Source organism: Ambystoma mexicanum, chromosome 12 (genome assembly GCF_040938575.1).
Source record: "Ambystoma mexicanum isolate Mex_15411 chromosome 12, UKY_AmexF1_1, whole genome shotgun sequence".
Taxonomy (NCBI): domain Eukaryota; kingdom Metazoa; phylum Chordata; class Amphibia; order Caudata; family Ambystomatidae; genus Ambystoma; species Ambystoma mexicanum.
This window is the reverse complement of record NC_090936.1, coordinates 175,012,470-175,037,338: the sequence shown is the minus strand read 5'-3', so window position 1 is coordinate 175,037,338 and position 24,869 is coordinate 175,012,470. Positions and strand designations below refer to the sequence as shown.

The 24,869-nt window shown below is 44.4% G+C and overlaps 1 protein-coding gene across 1 annotated transcript in view; it reads right to left on the bottom strand.

The window, feature by feature from the left end:
• POLR3B (RNA polymerase III subunit B) overlaps positions 1–24,869 on the bottom strand; it is a 1,940,302-nt gene that overhangs the window by 353,612 nt on the left and 1,561,821 nt on the right. The window lies entirely within an intron of this gene.

The following is a 24,869-nucleotide window of genomic DNA, read 5'->3' as shown; positions in this document are numbered from 1 at the left end:
GTCTGAGATGGTTAATGATCAAAAGGGCATAAGAAGAAAATGTATATGCGGTTAAGGCAAAGTAGTATGGCAATACACAATAAGAAAAATGTTTGTATGCAGACAAAACAAAGTGCCAAGAGAAACCCCAAAACACTACTGGTGCATGAGATGCCAGTATGGGGGAGAAGTCTGAGCAAGTGCTACCTTAAGTAAATATACCAAGTACCTCACGGTATAAGCCAATTTTGCATAACCAAGGAACTGTGAATCAATTAAGAAAAGTCCTGGCAGGCAAGTACACCAGGCAGATGAAGCTATGTAAAGATTCCTAGCATGAGAGTATACCAGGCAATCTGAAAGGAACTATAAGATAACTACTGGCAGGCGATTACGCCAGGTGCATGAGATTGAAATAAGATTCCTGGCAGGGGAATATACCAGGCAATCTGCAGAGTTAAAGGAAAACTTAGAAAAAGGCTGTGAAAACTTGTGATTTAACAAGAACTTTGTGAGTTCAGTGAAGAAAGGAAGGAAGGAACTGTTAATTAAAGTGAAAGTGTTACCATGGTATTCAAGAAACCAGGGGAAGGGAGCCACCACCTGGGTCCAAGGATATTCACCTTGGAGAACATTGCTGTTGGAGTGATTATTACATTTTCGGTTTTGAAATTCTTTTGCCAATATCAAGAGAAATATATTTCCTTGAACCCTTCGTTGTTTTGTTTTAGTGTGAGGGTCAGGACAGAACATTTTGGACACAAGGACGGCTTTCAGATAACGGACTTCCTGACATAAACTGATCCTCAGAGGAATTTCCCTACCTAGAAATCCGAACTAAGAGTAGGGCCAGTTAGGCAGTTTCCGAATCCATTTTTATTTTCAATAAATTACTTTATTTGAGAATATGAATACCTTGTTTCCTACTCTCATTTCGGACCCCTCATAGCATGTAGGGTGTAGTTACCCCCTATGATAGGGGGTGTGCCACTTTGGAAAATACCTATGATTGTGATGTCTTAAGATCTATCGATAGAAAAGAGTTGGAAGTGTGAGAAACCTACAGGCATTCTCCTACCTACTTACTCCACAAGGATATTCTAGGTGGCCAGATCACTTTTGGATCCTGACACTGGGGGTGGACAATCGAGGGAGGATCACCTGAGTGGAGGGTCCTTGGGGATTGGGGAAAAGGTGCCTGAAGGCGAGACATGGTATCCCCTTTTCCAACAATGATTTACCCTACTCTTAACTCGGCTTTTTTGGATATTGCCATTCCTATCCTGTCCTGCACTCTGAAAATACACCAAGTACTGGGACGAAGAAGTAGCCTCAAAGAGTAATGCATATCTCCCTTAGGAAAGACCAGTATAGTACTGAGACAAAGAAGAGGGCTATGGAGGAATACTATGACTCAAACCAAACATGCCCCGTTAATAGGTTCAGGCAAAGTCAGGCAATTGAGTCAGATGCCTCGCACCTGCAACCTATCATTGACTGGCAGCGGTATAACAGGAGAAAGCCCCAAGAGCAAACAGAAGTCTTCGGAGAGGAGCAGAAAGAAAGCCAAGCTGAGCTGTCGTGGAGCGGAAGAAACTGGAACGCCAAGATGCTGTAGTGAAGCAGAGAGAGGTTGTCTGTGGGAGCGTGCCAAGAGAATTAAATCACCGGGGAGCTGACAGCAGTAGTGAAAGTTGGCCGTGTGAGCAGGCAGTCCCTTACGGGCAGCTTCAGAGTGCTCGCCCCCCTGGGTGAAGAAACGACCCAGGAGTGCCTAAGGGCAGAAACTGTGGAAGTGAAGAAGCAGCAAGAACCCACAGAGCGACCGGTGAGTGTCAGTTCATTAAGAAACCCTGTGTGCAAGTGAATGCAAGTGACTGGATCAAGTGTAGCGGATTTGTCACGTGCAGTCGGCCCATTGTCGATTGTCTCTTAATGAAGGCGAGAAGCCTTAAGAAGAGGACAATCGAGTGTAGAAGCGAACAATAAGCTGGAAAGTTAAAGTGTGTGGAACATTGTCACAAAGTGACCGTGTACAAAGAAAGACACGTGTTTGAAGAATTCTTAACAATGGGCAAACCATTGCAAGTATCAAGGAAGGATATTGTGCAGCAGAAAAGGGGAGCAAAATGAAGTGCGAGCAAAATAAGGAAAAGCAATGTAAAGTGGAGCTAAAGAAAGGCTATTGTTGCAAAACAGAAAAGGGAATTAGGAAATACAGAGAACTGAGTAATAGCTGAGAAACTTGAGTGAAATACAATGAAGAGAGTTTGGGAAACTAAGGGCATATGGGTTGCGCAACCTATAATGGGTGGAACGTGCTGTCTATCAACTGCACATAGACCAAAGGGCCCCAACCAAATATGAAAGCAATCAATGATAACAAGAAACCTGCTGATGAATTGTGCGACAAGAAACTTTGAACTTTAGGAAGGAGAACCTAGAATCCTGTTGAATACTGGAGAACAGTTGTTGAACCTTGTGAATCAAAGTGCTTAAAGCACGGGGAAAGAAACCCTGAGAACTTTGTAAACCAGAAGGCGTTTAAAGCTTGGGGAAGGGAACCCTGAGAAACCTCATTGAACTTTGTGAACTAATATGCTTTGAACTTTGTGAAAGGAGCCAAAGAAGAGCCCCATCAGAACTCATTTTTGAAAACTATTTTTGTTGAACAAGAAAATCCCTACACTGTGTTTAGTTAGATGTGAGGGCAAGCATAGGTTTTGACACAGACAGACTTTTGTTTTGGACTTAGACTTTCCTTAGTTGCATCAGTTGCGGGCAATTCCCAAATTAGAGATAGGGCAAGCCAGGCCTTACACTATCCTGACCTTAAATAAAGAAGTTCACTGTTTAAAACTTAAACCTTTGTTGTCTGTGTCATCTCTTGATACCATGCCTGTCTCACAGAAGGCAGTATGCATATGCAAGATGGGTGATATGTATACCCATGGGAGATTTGTCAACTGGGAAGAGATTAAGGAAGTACTGGGCGATACTCCTCTCCAATAAATGCATTATTAATTGTCCCCCTAAGATAGGATCCTACCACTGCCCGCTTCTAGCTTATGCAGACGATTTGGTGATCATGGATCACACTTTTAGTGGTATCCTGAGATCAACCAAACAGCTATGGCATTATGCAGAAATTAATGAATTAGTCATTAACAATAGTAAGACCAAGCTGTTGTTATACACTGTTGGTAGAGTGGCTAGACCAAGAATGATGATGGGTGTGAATGAAATTGAATACACGCACATGTATAGATATCTGGGGGTAGAATTCGATAACAAAGGAAACTATTTCACTTGCATCCAGGAGCGCAAAATAAAAGCTGCTCAATTTACAGCTTTAGTTTATAAATTCACACGAGAGCAATGTGGATTTTCAATTTGGGCAGCACGTCAGCTATATATTCAATGTCTGGCTCCTATGGTGACGTATGGCTTAGACCCACTGATAAATATGAACTTAGGATGGTTACAACTGATAGAGGGTAAGTTTTGGAGGAAAATCCTCGGCCTTCCGCAGTGTATTCCCATGGCAATTATTAGGCTTGAGATGGGAATCTTCTCCCTTAGATCCATGGTATTAAGAAAGAGGATGGAATTCCATATTAAGCTCAATAATAAACCTACAAATAAACTATTACTGACGATCAGGGAAGATTGTGCGGCTGGTAGACAGGCCAAATTTGAAAATCAGACTCGATCCCTGACTGAAGAAATCAGCTGGGCACCTGAATGGGGCCGGGATAATGAAGTCCTGATTACCAGCATGCGCAATCGCCTTAATCTGTGGGATTGGCAGAACAATTTTAAACATCTTAATAGCCTGAAAAGCTATAGTTTTATTTTATTTAGGCTATACACCTATGGAAAGGCGCAACTTTATCTAAATCAGTGCCCATCAGAACATTTGAGGCGGTTTATCTTATTAATGCGCCTTAATTACTTACCAATTCTATCTACTCAGGGCCCTGTACTGGGGCTAAACCTAGCAGAAAGATACTGCAGGATCTGTGATCTTCCTACCGAACCTGAGACGGCTCAACACGTGTTGACGTGCTGCGGCAGGATGAGAATAGAATACAATAAGTATTTGGGCGATTTTGTCCACAATACAGACTATATGGGCCAAGCAGACTTTTGGAAGCAATGTGTTAACACATATAACCCTAAATTGCATTTAGCACTTTATCAGGTTTGGCGAGTGGCAGTTGCTCTCATGAAATTAAACTTAAGGGGGTCTCTCCCCGTTAAGTAAATGACATTTTGTTTCGTTGTGCAAGTATGAAATATTTTTAGTATGAATCAGAATAGGATGTTTTCTCATCTCTTTTAGATCTTGATCCAAATCCATATGAATTAACTTCCCAGAAATTGTATTAAGGATTTTATTAAGATTTGGAATCATATTGTATCTTACTGTGTTGTATTTTGTATTTTTAGATATTTGATGTTAAATTATGTGTAAAGTTTTTTACATTTGTTTAAAACTGTATCACATTAATAAATAATAATAATAATAAATGCATTATTGCCGAAAGAGGTCTGCTTTTAGGGCAAGATGGCTTAATTTTCCAGGAGAACCACTGGTTAATTCAGGTGTCTCGTGTGTACATGAGGTTGTAGCTGGTACAGGGCCTAAAAGTGCATGTCTTATATAAGCGAGTATTAAGTGGCTTTCAAGGTCAGGGCCCAGACAAAGTGAAAAACAGTGGTCAGGTTTGTTTAACTTAACTAAGAAAGTATCATATAATTCAAGGTTCAGCTAATACAATTCAAGATTGTTCATACACTACATTACCCACCGTTGAAAATTTGACTGTTTAATGCAGATTGTGAGGGCAAATGCCCCATGTGTGCTGAAAGGATGCGGGACTGCTACACATGCTATGTTCTTGCCCCAAGTTGGTTGAGTGTTTACTGGAATGAGGTGACCCGTACTTTAATCAAGGGCATTGGTCAACGGATAGAAGTATCTCTGATAGTGAGTATACAAGGATATATTGGTAAACTGTCTGAGGTAAAACATAGGTTTTTAAACTTGGATCTACTGTTGGTGAAAAGACGCATTCTGTTAAAATACTCATTGCAGCATCCACCTCGGGAGGATAGCTCAGGGGCAACGCGCTCGCCTTGGAAGCAAGACAACGTGGAGCAACGCAGGTTCCATCCCCGGGTCTGCACTTAGAAACCTCTGGGTATTAAGTGCGTTATAAATAACCTATCATATCATACCTATAGTTAATGATTGGCTAAATTATGTAATTAGGGCCAACAACACAGAAGATGTCAATGTGTCATTAGTGCACTCTAGTAGTAGACCCAAAGACATATATAAACACTTTTTAGGAGTTCCATGAGGAACAAAAGGTACTGTGGATCAGTCCCAATTTCAGCCAACATAGACCTGGTGGTGACACGTGCTTATGTTTCACCCTTTATCAAGCTTTGTCAAGGCATTGCATGTTACACTCAATTAATAAGTACAGGAAAAGCTTAGTACATATATTACAGTTGTTTCATCATCAATTGATATTGTGTTAGTACATTTGTTACATCCGTTATATCAGGTTACAGGTTGTCGATTTTGTACATATCATAGCACTTCAAGCGTGCATTCATGGAGTCATTTATAATGGTTTGGTACGTATCATTGCATTCAATGCGTGCATTCATGGAGTCATTAACATTAGTTTAAGTTACAATGTCATCTGTGGAGATATGGAGGAAGGAAGGCAGAAGGGGAGAAGAGGAAACAATCCAGAGAGTTAGAGAAGTAAAGGAATGGTCCGTCTATACAGTCTTACTGATATTCAACAAAAATATGATGACAAAGTCAGAACATCCTCAAGAAATAGCACACCAGGTCTATCCCCCAATAGCTCGGATGCGGATAGCGAAGGGGAGAAAAGGACAAACACCCAAACGGACGATCTGTCCACCATCGAAAAAGGGTTTTTTAGAGCAAGAGATATCAACAAACGACTAAATCCAAAACAAGGGAGATTTCAAATACCTACAGGCCAAGACACTTCAACCATAGGACGCACTCAAGGGAATGTAGGGGGGAGGAGGAACAAGAAACAGGAGACAAAGGGAACAAAACACGAATGAGGACACGCTCAGAACACAGGAAGGATCTAACCATGAGGTAAACCTGGTCCTCAATTTATTGGACAGGTCCCTTGACACCGAACTAAAAATACTGAACAAAGGATTATCTTTTGCACCACAAGACAAAATAGACTAAACTCCAAGTGGACACATTTAAGTTCATTAGAAAGCTGAAACTGAAAACGTTTTTTCAGACTTTAGATCCAAACAGAAAGGAAGATAAACATGAACCAATCATAAGCCCTTTAAGCATCAGAAATATCACAGAGACACAGATACTACTTTCTATTGAAGACAACATCGAACTATATAGGGAGGACTTAATAGACCACCTAGGCATACATACGAACACATTAATTGAAAGTAATCTAAATCCAAATGTATACCTGTCGCACCACATGATAACTGCATTGATGCCTTTTATAAAGCAGTTACTAAGGACATAGAAAGGAAAATGGACAATGAGCACCTAAATAGAAACAGGGGCACTAAGAATCTTAACCAGAGAGAACAGGCAGCGTTGAACAACATTACTTCCTATCAGGACATAATAATTAAAGAAGCTGATAAGGAAGGGAATATTGTCATTCTCAACATAAAGGACTATACCAAGATGGCTGAGGAACACTTGAATACTCCTGGCTGCCACAAAGAAATTAATAGACAATTCATCACTAATGTTACCAAAGAAATTAATGACCTAATGAGAAAATGGCCTGGGAAACAGATGATTAATGATGATGAAAGAGCATTCCTATGTACTTAGAAACCTAAAAAACCTACAACATATTTCCTCCCTAAAATGCACAAGGAAAATGAGATACTCCCGGAAGTGAGACCAATAGTCCGAGGCAATGGATGGATTACTGAAAATGTGTCTACATTTATAGACACCCCCCTGAGACCTGAGGTGTACAAATTGGACTCCTACACAAAAGATACGATGCATGTACTTGATCATCTTAAAAATGTTTCATGGAGAGATGGCTACATGCTGGGAACTATGGATGTCAAAGCACTATACACATCTAGTGACCACAAACTTGCACTGGACAACATTGATTTCACATTCCAAAATGTATTGGCATCTTATTTTCTATAAGTGGAAATGTTAAAAGATTTACTAGCCTTTGTACTTAAAGTAATGTGTTCATATTTAATGATAAATTGTATCAGCAAACGAAGGGTATCGCGATGGGCACTAGTTTTGCACCATTGTTGGCTAACTCTTTTGTGGGAGAATTAGAACAAAAACATGCAACGACTCATCCTGACTTATCTAAATACGTTGTAAAATGGCTAAAATACATTGATGATGTGTTCATTATACGGAAATGCAATGCAAAACAATTTGATGATTACTGCGAATTCTTAAACACAAATGAGTTTGGACTGACTTTCACACTAAAGAAAAGTATATACGAGACTACTTACATCTATGCATTTATATTGAAGGTGGAAAGATACAAACCAAAACATATCGTAAAACGACAGAGGCCAATGCAACACTACACGCAGACAGTTTGCAGCTGACATCTGGTAAACACTGTAAACAACATACCCACAGGAGAATTCACTAGGGCTAGGAGAAACTGCAGCACAGATGCTACATACAGAAAAGAATGTGAGACTATTGAAAACAGATTCCTCAACTGGTGGTACTCACAACAAAGTGTAAAAAAAGCTAGGCAAAAGATAACTGCACGGAATTGAGTGGAACTCCTGACACATAAAACACAAACCAATAAATCCAAAAAGGACATGGGCAGACTAATTACCCAATACTCTAATGAAAATAGCACTGTGAGAAGAATCTTTCGTGAAAGAAATTGGCACATACTGAGGCTAAATCCGGATCTTAAGGATCATATTACAGAACAGTCCAATATTGTGTACACCAGGGCTCCCATTATTGGCATGAAAGTGAGTCCTAGTTATATGAACACCACAACACAAGAAAGGCAAACTAGCATTACCACAGGCAAACCAGTACAGGCCTTCTACAAATGCTGTAGCATGTGCAATCATCCTATCAATAATGTCCAATCACACACTACCAGACATGGGTGATTGGTCAACTTGAAGGAATTCAAAAACTGCAAAACAATATATGTGATTTATATCATTGTCTGTATTTGTTACAACCTTTACTTGGGAAGCACCATAAGAGACCTTCGGGTAAGAATAAGGGAACACCTAAGCAGCCAAGCTGCACCAGAGAAGAAAACGGCATTGGCAGAACATCAAGAAAGCGCCCAGATGCCTTTGGGTTTGCTGGCTATACAAGCCACAAAATAAATAAATAAACATTTGAACAAAGAACATTCCAAAGACAAGACAAACAATGTGAAATTTTTCGGCATCAGACACATCAAATGAGACCCAAGACTGGGTGACTGAGAAAAGAGACTACGACAAGAGGAGGCTAAGATGATTTGCAATTTGAGTACCATCAGCAAAGGCCTCAATACGGACAATGAAATGCACTATTTTCTATAAATATATTTTTGTATATATTTGAAACACGATGTAACCACCCCTGTTCATTATCTATATCTGGGGACGGTCGGATAAGTAACAGGCGTGAACCCTGGCAACAAGCACTAAGGCATGAGCAAATCAGGACAAACAGTATAATGCAAATACCAGGCACTGACCACCACCTCATAACCTCTGAGAACTAACCCACTTGAATATCCATCACAGTACCACCTATGATTGATGTTCCACCCATCGACCCACAGACCTTAATTAGCTTACAAAATTGCCAACCTCTAACTCGATTTAAACGGATGTAACAAATGTACTAACGCAATATCAATTGATAACAAAACAACAGTAATATATGTACCAAGCGTCTCCTGTAAACATTAAGTGTACGATGCAATGCAATGACAAAGCCCGATAAAGGGTGAAACATAAGCACGTACCACCACCAGGTCTATGTTGGCTCAAAATGGGACTGGTCAACAGTACCTATTTTTCCTCATGGAACCTCTAATAAACTCCTAAACAGTGGTTATATAAACCATATTTATTGTCTTATTTCCTAGCGCAGCAACCCACCTAACTGTTTTCACTATTTTTAATCTGTACGGCTGAGTAGATGACATAGGTATACATATGAGAAGGAGTCAGCGAAGTGTTGCGTTAAAGGCGAGGTCCGAGGGCAAAGGTAGCAGGAGTTCCACCATGTTGGATTTTAGGGCACGTAACAGGATGCGTTTGTGAAAGTATGAGAAACAGACTAACGTGGAACTGCGGCTCTGTCCAGTTGATCCTGAGACAAGTCCCCCATCTTTCCCCCAGAGAGAAATTATGCTGTCTAGGGCACAGGCAGCCGGGCTGTGTCGATAACAGTTGAGTCCAGCTGCAGAGTTCAGAGGAGCTGGGAAAGGAATGTTGGGTCCAGGGAGGAAAGGTAGAGATGCGCCTTTTGAAGGTTGAAGTCATGTGAGCAGGGCATGGGGTTCTGTGATTCCAAGAGGCAAGGTGAGGATTTAGAGCACTACTGCCCTTACCCAAAGAGCGGTCATCCTATTTGAACAGCAGGCGCTGCACTCTAGGGATCAATAAATAAGCAAATTCAAGAGTGGTGCCCTGATCACGTCATTCATGAGCACCTGGGTTCCTAGAGAGATAAGAGAGGAGACGTGCTAAGGCTGTACCTTGATTTGGGACAGGAGCAGCAGAGGTTATGCCAATACATTTATCTACGAGGTCAGGGAGATGTTTGTGCATACCACAGTGCCTATTATAATGAGGTGGGCCAGTGTATCAGAGTTGGCCTCACAATTAGAATTGTGTATAGGTGTTAGCCAATGGGCAATGCGGGATCATGTCATCTTTTTTATGCATAGTTTTGTTAATTTGTGGTTTTCCACTATACAAGATGTAACTTCTGTGGTTGGGGCAAGCTCCGTGTTGTTTGTTTATTTTTTATTTATTTGCTTATACCTCGCCGAAAGCCTGCAGGCATCAGGGCGCCAACATTTAGACAAGACTCCAAAACAGACATGTTAACAAGACTTCAACGAACAAAAAATAAGGAATTTCAGGGGTAGACTAAACTAGACTTAGACGCATAGCAGATTCGGGTGCTCGGGGGGGGCTATATTGGGTGCTAGAATAACTTTACTTGAACAGATGAGTTTTAAGTTTCTTTCGGAAAATGGTGTACGTTGGTTCTAATCTTAGGGGCAATGGTAAATTGTTCCATTTAGTTGCCGCCTTGCTGGGAAAGGCTTTCCCTAAACCATTTGTTCGCTTGTGAGGTGCTACCACGATAAGACCCTGTGTTTCGGATCTGAGAGCCCGACCAGATAGAAAGCGAATAATCTTTTCTTTTAGGTATACTGGTGCTATCCCATGTAAACACCTGTGTACCAGTGTCAAAGCTTTGAACTGGATTCTATCTTACACAGATAACCCGTGAAGTTTTCTTCTGTCCTGCCTGATGTGTACCTTCTTGGCTTTCTTTTTTATGATTCTTACCGCATCATTGTGCATTGTTTGACATTTTTTTATGCACCATTTATTTGCCCCTAATAATAGTGCATTGCCATAATACAGTCTAGAGAGTATAGTTGCTCTGGCTATGGAGGTACAGTTTTCCTCTCTTAAGTAGGGTCGAATAGCCCTGAGGAGCCGTAGATAGTAGGGGCAGTTTTTATTCATTTGCATGACCTGAGCCTCTGCATTCACAAAAGCTTGCATGACTATCGCTAGGGTTTTCACTGTGCTAACCACTTTAATGGGGCAGTCGTTGATAGAGAAGGACTCATACTGTTGGTTTTGTTTGGCCCTAGCTTGACTTGATCCTCAGTTCCGTTTATTTTGCCGTTGAGGCACATCCAGTTGTTAGTCATCCAGATTTCTATTGTTTTGTACATTTGTTTTGTATAGCCTTGACTTTCTCGCTGTCTTGTAAATCGTTTCGACTCAGTTCTACAACCAACTGAGTGTCGTCTGCGTAGTTGGTGAAATGTGCACCGATTTTGTCTAGTAGTATGCAGAGAAACCTAATATAAAGATTGAAAAGGAGCTGAGACAACCTGGCACCTTGCGGTACACCACAGAAAAAGTTTCATAGGAGAGCGTATCCTCCCAATGTACCTTAGATGTTCTTTCTGAGAGAAAAGATGTTAGCTAGCCAATTGCTTTTTTGGACCAATTAGCCCCCTTCTCAAGCGCTTGTTTAAGCTGTTTGTGATCTATAAGGTCAAAAGCTGCGCTCAGATCAAGGAGCATGAGTATTCCTGTATTCCCTTTGTCAACTATGCTCACCATATGTGTCTGTAAATCGAGCATTGCCGTTTCAGTACTATGTTCCGCACGAAAGCCTGATTGTTGTTTGTGTAACTTTTTGTTTGCTTCACCGAAAGCATGGAGTAGGGACGTGGCGATCTTGTCCAGCACTTTGAGGATGAAATTACAATTCGTGATGGGCTTCTGATTACCCGGATCCCTTTGATCGAGCTCTAGTTTCTTCACGAAAGGTGTAACTGTTACGGTTTTGATGTTTGTTGGAACTACTCCATCACGAAAAGAGGCATTCACTATTTTTGTGAGAAGAGGGGCAAAAATATTTATTTTGTCCGTAATAAGTTTCGGTGGAAGTATGTTTTCAGCACAAGAAGTTGGTTTCACAGGACCGTCTGATACTTTTGCATGTAACAAAACTTTGTATTCCTTGTAAATGTGGTGCGTCGATTATTTGGCCTATTTGGGATTTTTTTATCACTCAGGCTTTAGGTCATTCACACTACATGACAATACCTTGTGAATCGTCACAGGATCTGAAACATGTTCCCAGTCCCGTCTCCTCTTCTTCCCCCACAATGTTCTGTAATGATCTTGTTCCTAAGGAAAGGCTTTCCATTCCCCCTCTCGGCATACAGTCATTGTAGTCCTCACTGTCCCCTCCGCCTCACCACATGCTGGTTCCTTCTCCAATCTTTTCAAACGAGCATGGATGAGTTTACCCTCGTCCTTTGTGTACTTTCTTTAGCTGTTTTTTAATTCCTCCATCCTTTCCTTTGATGCTTCTTCATCTTCTTGTATGTGTCTTTCTACCTCTAGCCTTACCTCCTCCATTTCCTTACCTCCTCCCTCATCCGCCTCAGATCTCATATAATCAACACCACCTCCTCCAGGCTGTCTTCAGCTTCCTCTCAAACTTTCTTTCTGTAGCCACTTCCCCCATGCATCAACTTCTCCCCCTCCTAAGCTACCATCTCCACCTATCTCCCCTTTCAAGTCCTTCCCACTCTCTATTCATCATCTCTTCTTCTCTACTCCAACATTATCTCCTTTTGGGTCACCGGCATCTCCTCCTGTCTCTATATTCCCTCCTCTTCAATCTCGTTTCTCCAGCCTTCAGAAGTTACACTCGCCAGTCTTTACCACACCAGTCTCCTCCTTTCCTCTCCAATGCATTTCCTTCTGAAAACCACTCTGGCTCTACACCTTGACACAATTTATTACACTGCCACCTCTTTCTGGTGGCTCCTTTTAAAATGATTTGGCCCTGCCCCATGGGACTGACCCTTTCCCACTAATTTCCGATGTGTGTGATTTTTACTGTTGTTACTGGACTGATCAACATAAACTTGTGTGCAGCTTTCGTGCGGCGTTAGGGGCCCAAACACTTCCTGCTTCTGATCCGTGTCCTGAGCCTTTCTAAAGGCTGAACGCCATCCTGGAACCACATAGAAGGTATGCGCCAGAATGAGCGACTTCCCTTGAGCCAACCAGTCTGTGATTTCTCCCCACTCGCCTTGTTTGCAACTGGCTGCAAGTATGTCAAGGTTCTCATGTGGGCAGAGACACTTGTTTGTCCTCACTTTCTTTCGTTGTTTTCCGGGCTATGCATTCAGTGGAGCTCCAAGAATAAATTCCTTGGTTCTCTGAGGTGTAATTTGCCTTCTTCTCCCTCCATTCTTTCTGTCATCATTATAGCCTATAAGAACTTTATACCCCCTCTCCTTTTAAAACCCCTCTTGCTTTCCCCACCATCTCCAACCCCCTTTCTCCAGTTCCTGTGCGAACATTCACTAGACTGAGAAAGCCTCTTTTTCAAGCCTAGGTAGCATCTTTGGGGTATGGGCTGAAGAGATCAGCAAGTGGCCCATGGGTTAGGATTCATGTGGGCTGGTTGGTGGTGGGGCCCCAAGTTATTTGAGGGCTAGCTGCCATTTGTATTGCATATGGCCGTAGGGCAGCTGTAGTCCTTCCTTTGCTTTTCGATTAGATTTTGCCTTTAATGGTCTAGCAGGTATCATGATACCCTGGAATCTTTGGTTGATTGTGTGCCTGGAGAAACCTTTGGCAAGTTTATTGAATGCATGGGGCTTTTGGTGCAGGCAAAATGGGGTTTCAGTTTCCATGTGGCACAAGCTCCTGCAAACAAGCAATGTTCTGGCGTTTGCCTCTCTGCACAGGCCTTCCCTCACATCAATCTCAGGAGTCCCAAATCTGCCTGGGTCCTCTCTTCAGCTGCACAGCAGAGCACATTTTTGCTATAGTGATCTCAACAATGATTTTGGGACCACAGCTCAACGTTGCCTTAAAGGGAACGCACCAAACGCTCCCAACATCTTTGTGGGTCTGGCTATGGAGTGTAATAGAAATGTAATTGGGTTCCAGGCTGTTTTCCTTCCCTTAACTACAATACATGGGTTTAAGGCTGTTACAGCTCCTTTGTCTGCCCACTTTATCCTGACTCCCACTCATGGGGGTAAGGTTAAGTTTCCTATGACTGATCCTTGCTTTAAAGCAATGACCCAGTGTTGGTAGTATGGGGATCCTCATACCATCACCTCCAAGCCCATCATGCACCAGCTCCGGGTGGCACCTGGCCCTGTGACAACCTCATTGACGGTCCTCAAAGTCAGGCAGGGGACTTCGTCACACCTACCATCAGAAATATGACAATTTCCAACACTCCAAATGATGTTTGTGAACCCCTTCAGATACACCTGAAATGTTAGGGCAAGCTTAAAAAGCAATGTCTTTTTTCCTTTCAGAAACCACCCTCACCTCACTGGGCTTCGCATATTAACAGTATTTAATTTTGTATCAATGAAAGAGACCTCAATCAAATACTTCCAGGTTGATCATCTGAAACAATCAAAAGGGAGCACAGTATTTTTTTTAAAATTATGGATAAAGGTCATCTCTGCAACGCAGGTATTACATCTACACATTGAATGGGAATACCCTTGACTCAACTCTCCTAAAAATTGACAACAAATGACAAATGCAGAGGTAGTAATAAATCTAATCATTCAAAGCTTGTCTGTTGGATTTCATCTAAAGAATGGCATGCGCCCACTAGACAATTTCTTCTCAGAAATGTATTTTACAATGCATCAAACAGTATTATCTTGCTACCAAAACACCAGTTAAAAATGGAGGGTCTGTCTCTCTCCTTGGTACATATCTTTGAAGGGCATGAAATTATGGACACATCTACTAACTGCTTTTTGAAGCATTGGGTAATGTTCTTTATGTTGGATATAATCTTCCTCCCTCAGATAACATCTGTTAAGATAGTATTACATGCAAACTGTATATGCAATGTTTACGAAAGTCACTAATCTAGCTTCAGCAGTCCATCATGATGCCAGAAAGGATGTCCAAGTTAAAAATCTGGTGCCACGCCTCCCCCCAAAAAATAAATCAGTTACATTAAATATTCCCTGTGATTCTTCATCACAATTTTTAGAATTTCAAAGGAGTAGGATGAATGGATGAGTGAGGCAGATTGTTAACATAAGAAAGAACATTATCAAAGTCATGTCATTTGTTAGTCTAATAAACTTCTTCCTCCTGGGGATTCCTACTCTTATAAAAGATTCCCAAAGCAATGTAATGTAAAGGACGGTGGATAAAATGACACAAAAAAACAGAAGCCTTTAAACTGGAAACTCCTGCAAGATTGATATACAGATTTTGTCTATCATCTGACATTGAGTCAACACAACAGAGTTTGATAACCTTGCACACTACTCAATATGCAGCTGCCAGATGGGTTGCAAAAAGTAGCTGCCTCTCCAAAGCAGAAGCAGTTGTGTGACCTCTGATTCAATAGGCTTTAAACCCCTCTAGTACTTCCTCATGTGCCTGTTAACAAGTCCTTCTGCTGATCCATATGGTCTACTTGGAAATGGCATTTCCTCTATGAGGACCAAAATTACACAATGAAATCTATCCTCATACTTGTATACACATAAGAGGAGGAACAACAGGAGATTGAATTTCAGAGAGCTATGACATTCTGAGACGCCGCCGTTGAAAGCAATAGCAGTGGGGAAAAATATGAAAGAGTTGAACTTCGGATTGTTAACTGAATTTGATGGTGGTCTTCAGAATCAGCATGTTTTTTTGATACTGAAGCACCTCCTAGTCAGAACTGAAGGAAAAGTAGTCCACATCCTGAGTAGCTGGCCTACATCACCACTTAAAAGAGAACCAACATTTTGTGGATAAATGAATCCATGGATCTAATTGTCATACAGTACTAGGGTGAACAAACACACTAACAGTTAAACCAAGCATGCCATCTGTAAACCAAAGGAAGGCTCCGCTCTTAGCAGGCTCTAAAGAGAAAACATACTTTATTATATTACAAGTCTTTGAGGAGTTCAAAAAGGACACCAGTGCAATCAAACAGATCATAAAAGGAAGAACATAAAATGGGGCTAATGCTTAATTTTCACCTTCACCCAGGGGTTCTCCCCCAGAAGAAGGGTTCTAGAGTTTAACTGTGGAGGAGTCAAAACAGAATCAAAGAACAATGGGCAGAGTTGGTAAACTGGAGAGAACAACACCTTATTAGTGCAGCGCCATGAACTTCAAAACAACTTTTACTTATTCAAGTAAGGGGATGTTGATAAAAGCAACGTGGAAGGGGAGTTTTGACCTGCAGGGAGAAGCAGTAACGTTTGCCTGCTGAGCCAGCCAGGAGACACTAAGGGGCAAGACATAATTTGGGAAACTTGCTCACAGAGATCAAGATGGGCGTTCAATCACAGAAGACAGCTATGATGTCCGGTCCCTGAATGATTGATGGCTTAATGTCAAATTAAAATTGAACAGGGCAATCGGAGATATTCAAGGGTCTGAAACAAAAAAACAAGTCCTTTCTTCAAAAGCTTATTCAATACACATATTTCTGGATGTTTCCCATGCAGAGAGGATAAGGTGGCAGCATTGAAAACCATTCCAAAACTGTGTGGTAAAGTGAGGCAGCAGTTTGTGGTAAAACCTAGGCACTTTATGAAGACAAGTAATTTCAGATTTGGGACATTGACTCAGCCAGATCACTGCTAAGAACAATGCTGCACATAGGGAGGATTTGCGCAGACTAGTGGCAGACATAGGGATCCCTGCACTTTCTCTTTTGTGAGGGATACTTGCAATGGCAACAACCTGTGTAAAAGATCGTAAACAGGATAGGCGAACCAAAGGTATGCCCTTTTCACTGCCTAAAATACATCAGAACATAAATTTGGTAAGTGACATCCCTTGTCTTTGCAGCAATTTGTCAGACTATAGCAGCTTGCCCCATCCTCTTGTCTCTTCCCTCAAGACTACTTTACCGATGGGGCACCATAAATTAGTCTGTTGTCCTCCCAAGAGGCAAATGTATCTACGGCCAAGTAGAGAAGGGTGCGTGCAAAAGGCAGAATTCGGCAAATAATATCCAGCAGAGTCCACACTCAGGATAAGGGGGATCCTGCCTTCCACACCACTGCAGCCACGCTCACAATGCTCCTGAGTAGTTCTCAAGAAATCACAGGCTGTCCAGGGCATTACTCTCCCAAGGAGCCAATTTAAGTCTATCCTTACCCCCACCGAGTTTTCCTGCCTGTAGAACCTGGCCATTTGGGGTTTAGTAATTGAGGTGCTGGGTATTTTTTCCTAGGCCTTTCCACGGCCCAGTACAGTCCCTTTCTCCACACCTGAACTGATTTGAGGCTCATGGTCCCACATGCAAGCTAAGGAGAGATACAATGTTCCCTCTTTCTGCTTGGGCTGGCAATACTTCAATGTGCAATTGTTCCTAGTTTTTGCAGACACAGAAATTATCACACCCCTCTGCCAATCCACTGGACCCGAGAAAATCGGAGAACTCATTGTTGGGCTCTCTACTTCAAACGCCACATAAAATAACCTATCATTTGATCTGCAGCCACTCAGCAGGCTAGATTTTTAATGTGAAACGGTCCACAAGTAGGAAAAGCGCTTTCAAGTGCTGGCAAGATGACAAGGCACGCTATACAAAACAATAAATCAAATTGCAGCTTTGTAATGTTTAGAATTAAAAACAATTCTATCCAGGGCGAAGTGCTTAACAATATCACAGAAGAACAAGTTACTTATCAAATCTGGTAACGTTCTTTCGATGGGATGTTCCTCTGACATATTCCATAACTATGACAGGTAATGTCCACAGCTTCGCTGCATCGGAACATTTTCGGCAGAGGGCGTCCTGCGTCAATGGCATCGATCCGATGTCCCTCGAGGGCCTCTGTCACCGGATGTTATATATAAAGCACGCACAACGCCCGTAGCCTCAGTCGTAGTTTTTTCCCAGAATGTGTGGCCCCAATCTCCTGCCAGTCTGACTGCAGATAGCCTTGCAGAAACGTAAGCTGCAATCGCATAGGAAATTCTCCAGAGGGGCAGGTTGGGAGGGTGATGTGGAATACGTCAGAGGAACATCCCTTCGAAAGAACATTACCAGATTTGGTAAGTAACTTGTTCTTCGAAGGGATTGTGTCCTCCAAAGTTTTCCATATCTATGACAGACTCCCAAAGCAGTACCAGACTATGGAGATGGGAAAAGAATTTAGAATACCCAATCAAATGGCGGAATAAAGAACCGCCTTACCAAAGGCCAGATCCCGCCGTGGATTGAATCCAGGGCGTAATGTTTGACAAAAGTATGTAGAGAAGCCCATGTGGCTGCTTCACAAATATTCCAAATAGGAACACCCCGATGAAGGGCAGTGGAGGTAGCCACGCCCCTAGTATAGTGAGCACGTAATCCTACCGGAGGGTCCTTACCCGCCAAACGGTAACACTCCGTAATAGTGAGGATAATCCACCTGGACAAGGTCTGTTTGGTAACAGCCTGGCCCAACCGGTGTCCAGCACAACCGATAAAAAGCTGATCGCCCACTCTAACCCGGGAAATCCTTGAAATATAAAAGCTCAGAGCTCTCCTAGGATCCAACCTATGGAGCCTCTCCTCTTCCTTGCCAGGATGCAGAGGAGGATAAAACGCCGGAAGAACTACCTTCTGGCTTAAATGAAATTCAGACACAACCTTCGGCAGAAAAGAAGGCCGCACCCAAAGGACAACCATGTCCTTATGGAAAACAGTAAAGGGTGGTTTGGCTGAAAGTGCCTGCAATTCAAACACTCTGCTAGCAGAAGTAACCTCAACTAAAAACACTGTCTTGAAAGACAACAGTCTCAAAGGACAAGAGTGCAAGGGCTCAAACGAAGCACCCATCAGAAACTTCAAAACCAAATTCAAATCCCAAACCGGCACCTGGAAAGGGGATGGCGGAAACACATTAGTCAGTCCTTTTAAAAACTGCGAAATCAAAAGGTATCTTAAAGTAAGAACACTCTTCAGAAAAGCGCTTAAATATGGACAGCGCCGCCAGGTAACCCTTAATGGTACCCACTTGCAGGCCCGTGTGGGCCAAAGAAAGCAGAAAAGACAAAACCATAGGAAATGAACATTGGAAAATATCAACATTCCTGCACCAGTCGCAGAACTTACGCCAACGGTACAGGGACTTTGTTTATGGCCGCCTGTCCGAAAGCAACACCTCCATCACATCATCTGGGAGGTCCCAATCCTTGTATCTCAACCTTTCAGATACCAAGCATGAAGGTTGAGCGTCCTGACCTCTGGATGGAGAACCTGACCCCACTCCCTCGAGAGCAGATCCTCTCGGTAAGGAAGACGGCGTGGAGGGCAGATGGAAAATTCGAGAAGGTCCGGGTACCACGCTCTCCTGGCCCAACCCGGAGCCACAAGAATCATGCGGGTCCCGAACCTCCGCAACACTTGAGGAATGACGGGGACTGGAGGAAATGCGTACAGCAGCGGGAATGACTAATCCACCACGAACGAGTCTCCTAAGGCTCCTCTCGGAGGAAATTCCCTTGAGCAGAATCTCTCGCACTCCCGGTTGACACTGGTGGCGAAGAGATCCACTTGCGGGGTTCCCCAAAGGGCGAAGATCTCCAGAAGGACTTCCTGAGCCAACTCTCACTCATGAGAGACTGTGCTCTGCCTGCTCAGAGCGTCCGCTGCCGCGATTTCATCTCCGAACACATGAACTTCCGAGATCGAAAGACCTTGTTTGATGGCCCAGAACCAGAGTTGCATCGCCTCCCTGTACAACGGGAGCGACCCTGCCCCCCTTTTTTGTTGAGGTAATGCAAGGCCACTGTGTTGTCCGTCATGATCAGGACACTTTTCTCCCGTACAGTTGGCAGAAAAGCCTTCAGGGCAAGCCTGATGGCTCTCAGCTCTAACAGGTTGATGTGGAGTCTGGACTCCGATGGAGAACAACAACCGCTGACTGTGAGTCCGTTGGCAAGAGCACCCCATCCTGTGAGGGAAGCATCCGTCACAATTGTCACCTCCGGCCATGGTTGCCAAAACAGTTCCCCCTTCAGCAGGTTCCTTTTGTCCGTCTACCACAGAAGATCCTGGGCGACCGAGAGTGGAATCTGCACAGGATCCGACATCTTGCCCGAGAACTGGGACCACTGCAGGGATCTCATCCGTAGTCTGGTCTCAGGCACCAGAAAGATGCAGGATGCCATGAGGCCCAGCAACCTTAAGAAGTCGAAAGCCGGGAGACACTGGGCACTTTGAAACTTGTCCACCATCTGCACAATGTGATGAGCCCTGACCTGGGAGGCGAACACTACCCCAGGGACGTGTCTAGCACAGCACCGATGTACTGGAGCTGTTGGGAAGGTGTCAAATGCGACTTCTTGAAATTCAGGGAGAAGCCCAGCCTATGGAGGGTGCAGCAGGTGAGACCGAGATGATCCAACACTTACTCGGGAGAGCGCGCTCGGATCAGCCAGTCGTCCAGGTAGGGGTAGACGTGAATTCCCCCCTCGCCTGAGGTACACTGTCACCACCACCACGAGCTTGGTGAAGACCCTCGGGCGGAGGTAAAACCAAATGGCATGACCCGAAACTGAAAGTGCAAGTCGCCAGCCGCAAACCTCAGGTACTTCCTGTGCTTGGGATGAATCTGCACATGAAAGTAGGTGTCCTTGAGGTCGAGGGACACCAACCAATCCTGAAGCCGAAGGGCCTGGAGGACCTGAGAAAGAGTAACCATCTTGAACTTGTCCTTCCTGAGAAGTTTGTTCAACCAACGCAAGTCCATGACGGGTCTCAGTCCACCGTCTTTCTTGGCAATCAATAAATATGGGAAATACCATCCCTTGTTCCTCTCCGCCACAGGCACCAGATCTATGGCACCTTTCTCCAGCAGGGATAGGATTTCCTGCGCAAGGAGCGGATCCGGACGCTTAAAAGAGAGCTTCCCTGGTGGATTGTCGTGAGGCCGCTGCAGGAAGGGAAGGCAGTAGCCGTGGGCTATTGTATCCAGAACCCACGCATCTGAAGTAATGGCTCGCCATTCTCCGAGATGCTGTGCTAGCCTGCCCCCAAATGGCGAACCATGGGACATGGCCTCATGACTGAGTTGTAGCAGCTGCGGCAGCGCCTGATGGCAAAGAGGCAACTGCCCGAGCGGCTTTGGCACCACGATTTCCCTGACCACCATGGGTACTTTTTCGCTGCCCCCTTTGACTGGCAGCTCCTCTCGCCCTACCAAAAGAGGAGTAGTAGCGAAAGGAACCTTCCCTCCATTGCTATTCCCTAGGACGAAAACGCAGAGGTTGCCGTACTGCAGCGCTCAAAGATTTCGCTGCAGCTTTGGAGGTCTGCAACCTCTCAAGGCTCTCGTCAGCCTTACTGCCAAACAAATGAACGCCGTCAAAGGGCATGTTCAGAAGACGGGATTGCACATCCGGGCCAAAACCCGACTTCCGCAACCATGCAAACCTGCGTATCACGGTGCTCGCAGCCATGGACCGCCTGACACTATCTGCCATGTCCAAACCCGACTGAAGGGATTCGCACATAGCATCCTTGCCGTCTTGCACAAGGGCCAGAAAGCCATCCCTTTCTTCCCCCTCGGGAATATGCTCAGCTGCCAAAGATGCACAGTTCCACAGAGTGTGTGAAAACTTTGCCAATGCACAGGTGGAGTTGGCCGACTTCAACGCCATACTCCCAGCAGAAAATACCTTCCTCACCCAACCATCAAAGCGCTTGTCGTCCCTATCAGGAGGGATGGTAGGGTACGCAGCCTGCTTCAAGGAGGCCATAGCCGCCTGCACCACCAAACTCTTCAGAGTAGGGTGCGACGATAAGTAGCAGGGGTCACTACTGGATGGGCGGTATTTTTTCAGGAACGACCCGTTAACTGCCGACAGACTCTCCGGAGCAGTCCAAGCCGCTGCCACCCTCTTTTGCAAAGCCACGTGAATCAGCAACACCGGGTAAGTGGACGGACCCTGATCCAGGATAACAGTCAAGTCATCCTGATCAAACTCCACTGGGGGGGCAGACCACCCCAAGTACTCTGTCACCCTCGACATGAGACGCTGATAGGACGACCCAGCATGCACTCCTGGTTCAGGCCGGCCAAACTCCACCTCCGGAGAGGTGTCGGGGCCACTAGCGTCATGCAATGACTGACGGAGTTCCTCCATCTGACTATGCCCAAACAAAAGGTCATCAGGGACGTCAGGATGCACAGGCAAGCCCATCTCCTGATCAGACAGCTCATCAACTGCCGAAATTTCTTGCAAAGGTTGGAAAAAATCCAATCTAGGAGGAGGAACAGACCTGGGTTCAAAAACAGGCCTCACAGACTTACGCCGAGCCTTCCTCTGAGGTTCCACAGCCCTCAGGGGCACCTCCGGCAAATCCTCCACAAACGGCATTGAGGGCGTCGATGTCGACCGAGGCGGCGATGACTTCTTCGAGGGCAGAGCCCCGAGAGAGTCCTTTGATGGTCACAGCGCCGACGGCGTCTACGACTTCTTCGAAGGCAGAGCCTCGAGATCGTCCATCGACGGACACGGCGCTGATGGCGTTGACGCCTTCTTCAAAGGCTTCACAGGTTTTGACAGTCTCGATGGCATCGAGGACCAGGACCTGGACCTGGCACGGCTATGGCGATCTCCCTTGTCCGATCGGGACCTCGACGGCTCCCGATGATCGTGCCGACCTCCCGAGCCCGAACGCGTGCGAGTAGTGGACCAAGTCCGTTCCCTGACGGCTTCTTTCAAAGGCGCGGACGGAACTGTGCCATGCGACTGAAAAATCGCTAACATCTGCTGGCGGAATGAATCCCATTCGACCGGCGACGAAGACTTGGTTGGACATGTCAACCATCCGGAGGAGTCCTCCTCCGACGAGGAAGGCGACTGGTGACGGCGCTTCCTAGAATGCCTCGAGGCAGAGGAATGGCGGGAACCACTCCTAGACCGAGACCCCCTGGATTTTCGCCAACGCGGAGAGTCGCCCCTCGAGTCATCGATCAAAAGCACAGCGGACTTCGATTTACAGGGTTTGGACACCCTACCTACCCTTAATTTCCCCTTACGCTCCCGCAAGGCCTTAGACGTCAGGGACTGGCAGTCCTTGCAGTCGTCTGTGGCGTGGCTTTCGCCGAGGCACCAGAGGCAGATGCCGTGCTGGTCCGTGATGGACATTTTCGAACCGCAGTCCTGACATTTTTTAAAGCCCGACCTCGGGGTAGTAGAGGAAGATGAAGACATTGTTCGGAGAGAAGAATCGAGTGCACTGAGATTCCGAAGCAAACACGTTTGCAGAAAAAACTGAACTGAGGCTACAGGCGTTGTGCGTCCTATATTTAACATCCGTTGACGTCTACTCTCGACAGACATCGGATCGACGCAGGACGCCCTCTGCTGAAAATTTTCCAAAGCAGCACAGCTGTGGACATTACCTGTCATAGATATGGAATACGTCAGAGGACACCATCCCTTCAAAGAGATAACATTTATTTAATTAAACTATAGTTGTACAAATGTATGGATTTCAAAGTTTTATGTCATGTTTAACTTGGTAGGATTTGATATATGTCTTAAATGCAAATAAATACACCACTGATGAGCGAAGATATCATAGATTTTGCCAGATATGTCTGTTAAAGCTGTTCAAAAGAATGAAGAATGTGTAGGACACTGTACAGTCCTTAAGCTTCTTGACATTAGTCAGTGTATGTGCAGAAATGTAGTTAAGGTTTAGGAAACCCGAGCAGATACTTGGACAGCTCCCTCAACTTGTTTAAGGGGAAGTCACAGTCTAATGACCTAATTCCTAATCTAGATCTATATGAAGTACATGGGTTCATAAACACTGTGGTTTGCTAAATGGAATTTTGTTTTGTCTTAGTTTCAGGATGTTTCCTAAACTATTAGATCCACAACATCAAGACAATACAGGTATAGCGTATGTATATTTGTGTGCATGCATGCATAAGCACATGTCTCCTTACTATCCAGAGGCCTACGAAAGATGCACAGAAAATTGGGCATGGGAACAGTTTTTCACAGATTTTTACTGGACAACAAAACGAGGGGAATTGATCAAACAAAAAAAAAAAAAAACAAGGCTTTCATACGGATTATAATAATGTCTCAACTCCACTTGATACAGGTTTCCCAGGTGTTCCCCAACCCTTTCTTCTGACCTTGTTCCTCAAGGCTGATAAAGTTTCTCAGACAGCAACACAGTCTCTACATCCATATAATGGTAGAACTGCAGCATCCCTTTCGGGATAAGCAAGTTCTGAAGGTCGTCACTGTGGCCCATTGGCACTATATATTTCCTCCACCAAGCATCCTTCTACTTTCAAGTTCTTTTGGGGTTGCACCCTTCTTCCCATCAATTTTTGTTTTTTCTACTCCTCCCATCTCCTCCCCTCTTGCGACAACGCCCTTTGTTTTTACTGCCACCTCCTGCTCTGCTGTTACTACCACCTTCTCCTACTCTGTTACTGCTACCATATATTGCTCCTCTCCCCTCTTGCTTCCTGCACTACCCTAACCATTCCTCCCACTGTACTCCAAACGCGTTTCCCAACTTACAACAATATATAAAACAGCCCACAATGCCTGATTGGGGTTTGGCATCTTTATAATGTTCTTCCCCTCCTGGGTTGGATCTTCTAATAACAGTCTGCACCTAGAGATTGTGAATTGGAGAGGGCTGCCATTTGCTATTCCCCCATTCCCCACTGCCCAAGTTCATCTGAGTGCATTCTTCCAGGAGCTCAGGATTCACAGTGGATTCTTCTAGGAGCTCAGCACAGGCAGCACCCGAAAGGGTTGGGGCGAAAGAGCAAATTCCAGTATGGCAGACAGGACAATTATAGAGTTGGCCCAAACCGGACTATTTTCATCATGCCTGTGGTGCACTACGGCCATGTCCCTGGTGTGCTACCACTGCCTGTACTGCGCTTAGGGCACAGCCTTCAATCACAAGGTGATGTGCTGGCACTAAATCCAAACATTAAATCGATAATTATTCTGACTACCCAAGGGAACAACATATTCTATATCACTTCATATTGCTTGCTTAAATGGTGGTGCACTGTCCTCAGGTCGCT